The sequence below is a fragment of the Carlito syrichta genome, unplaced genomic scaffold (assembly GCF_000164805.1).
Source record: "Carlito syrichta isolate Samal-C Ts95f unplaced genomic scaffold, Tarsius_syrichta-2.0.1 Scaffold303355, whole genome shotgun sequence".
NCBI lineage: Eukaryota > Metazoa > Chordata > Mammalia > Primates > Tarsiidae > Carlito > Carlito syrichta.
Window position 1 is genome coordinate 37,026 of NW_007247451.1, and position 2,904 is coordinate 39,929.

At 35.5% G+C, this 2,904-nt stretch overlaps 1 pseudogene; it reads left to right on the forward strand.

The window, feature by feature from the left end:
* The first annotated feature begins 1 nt into the window (after position 1).
* LOC103260821 lies at positions 2–2,532 on the forward strand (annotated as a pseudogene).
* The last annotated feature ends 372 nt before the right edge of the window (positions 2,533–2,904 follow it).

A 2,904-nucleotide genomic window follows, 5' to 3' on the forward strand; every position in this document is an offset into this window, starting at 1 on the left:
TGACACCATTGACGATGGCAAAGTTACTCTGCAGATACACAGTGCCAGACCTTCAGATAATGGGAAGTATCGCTGCCTTTTTGAATAAGATGCTGTCTATCAGGATGCCAGTTTGGATCTGAAGGTGATAGGTAAGGATTCTAGATAAATGTTTTGGAGTCAATACCTGTTGTTATCACTTTAACATACTAGTTCCTAAAAAATTTATCTGGTTTCTGAAATTTGCTTAATGCACATTGCTTGTCAAATTTATATTGAACCCTCCATTGTGTAGGCTGTCATAGATACTCAAAGTTCACAAACTAAGATGGGCCAAGTTTAATTATTTGAGTAAAGAACTTGTATCCTTAATCATTACTGTCAAAAAGTTAGCACGTATTTAGAGTTTTACTCCTGCAGTAGAGGGACATGGAAGGGAAGACAATACCAGTATCTTCTGAGGCCATAACTCAGGGTGGCCATGGGTTGTTCCATGTGGAGACATTTCTGTTGGCCACAAGCATCTCCATTGTGAATGTGACTTGCTTCATCAGCATTCATTCCTCTTTTGGGCGAGAAGAAAATAGCAGCTTATTCTCCCTTGAGTTGGCGATTCCATATGGTCCTCTCAGGTTTGGGAAATAATTATCAAGACCAATCCAGGCTTACTTATTTTACTGCTCTTAAAAAATTTATTTTTCTCTCAGATGAATTATACTGCTAACATATTCCCCTACAAATTTGTTTTCAGAACACTTAGGAATCTCCTCTTCTGAGTTTCTCCCTGAGTGTCCCCAACTAGAGTCTAAAGTTAAATTTATTGTTGGGTACGCACTAAATTCTCATAATTGACTCTGTCTTTAATGTATCTCCAAACTCTCTTCTAATGTGAAAACTATTACAGTACTTTATTTTTCCCCCTCATTGTGATTTTCTATGGGATTAGAAGCTAATTTTCCTTGAAACCCTCTTTATGGTTACAGTGTGGATAATTTATGATGTTGCAACCCCACTTATTCCAGTGAATGTGACATAATTAGAAGAGTGGAGAGAATATGTTTGTGTGTGCATTTCTGGGAGGGGTGAACACTAAAATGAAACATAAACTTGCATTCTCTCCTCTACTTCTAGAGAGCAGGGAGGAGCAGACCAACTGTCTCTTTGAGAGTCTCAATTTCTCCCCTTATTTTCAGCTCAGCAGCTGCTCATATGAAAATGATACTGTCACAGTTTCTTGATTTAATGAGATCTGGGATTTCATTTTAGAGTTCAAAATGACTTTTTCATGGAACATACTCCTGATTTTGGCATTGTTTCTTGCTGCAGCTGTAGGCCAGACCAGCAGGAAGAGCTTTAAAGAAGGTAAGTTAGGTAAACAGAAACAGTGTGAGCATGCTCTATGGTACGAACTTACTGCGCACTTTCTGTAACCTCCCTTTTCTGCAGCCACCTACTGGAGGCATTTAGTGAATAACCAGTAACTAAGGAAATGTGAGAAACATGAGAGCCTTTGGCTTATATTCATGTAATTAAGGCTTAGTGATGAATGAATTCAGAGTCATAGCAGAAGCAAAAGGATTAAAAGACTGTAATCGGACTTACTACTGACTGTCCTTCTGTGATGTGGTGAAGGGAGAGGAAGAAAAAAAGTTAATGTAATAGCTGTCTTCATTTTCAAGGCTGAGAGCTGAGATTTCACTGAGATTCTATCACCATGAACATTTCGCTAAGTCTTTAACAATATGGTGACCTACTTATCGGTGATTCTGGCTTAATCAGTATCAAACTCTCATCTTGATAGAGAGACTTTGGGTAGTCTATAAAGTTTTTTCACTTTAAATTTCTTATGTCAGTGAAACCTTTTTTGGCCTGTTTGAATGTTAATAGCATGGTTTTTTATGTGAATGATATGAGAAGTTGTTATCCAAGAGTTTTTCTAAATAATTTTTCATAATATCCTCATATAATCAATGAATATTTAGCATCCTCCTTCTCTAATGATATTTATGCATTATGTATTTATTTTCAGAGAATATGTAACTTAAGGATATATCTCCTCATTGAAAGTCATATGAAGACCTAGGCTTGATATGACTACTGCTGCACAGAGTGTTTTGGAGAGATATGTGCTTTCATCGACTGCTCCTTGTCAATTTCAAGCATTTGTGATGTGTATGAATTTGTAAGCTTTTTGAAAAAATTTTAATAAAAGAGAAAGTCTAACGAAGAACCAGTGATTGATATTGTTTTTGCCATAGGAAGTCTTTTCTACCTCCTCTTCTGGTTTTATATTTAATCTTAGCATCCTTAGTCCTAAGGGGTTTGTCATAAAAAATACTACCTCTGATTGGAAGCATATGATTCCAATGTTCAGAAATATGGTACAATTTGAGCTCCAGTGTAATTTATGAAATGATTTAGCATTTCTATCCTCCTTCCTTTCTGACATAACGTCTTCATTTCAATGAGTCTCTTCTTTTTCTCTTTTATTTTTCAGATAAGAGTGAACAGAATAAAGGCAAATCCCAAGAATCTGTTTCTCTCTGCACCTAATTACTGCTTCATCTGCTCTTTGAAACTTTGTCTTTTAACTATTAATGTTTGTCCTCCTCAGCTCAAAATACACAAAAATTTACATTAACTTGTCTATCATCTTATCTTTCCAAATGAAGTTTGTCTTGATTATTTGTTACTTAAAATTTCTCCCTGACTTATTTATTTTGCCCTGAAGTTGCAAACATTGAAAATAGATCCTTCTGGCAAATAAATTTTATCAATAATATACCTGTGGGATTTAGGGGATATTTAAAGTTTTTGATGTGTACGTTTTCTCCAAGATAGACTTAGGTAAGTTGATGTAGAACTTCATTCTCTGCCATTTATGTAATTCAATTACCTTCCTTTCACATGATTTATTTAAGAAAA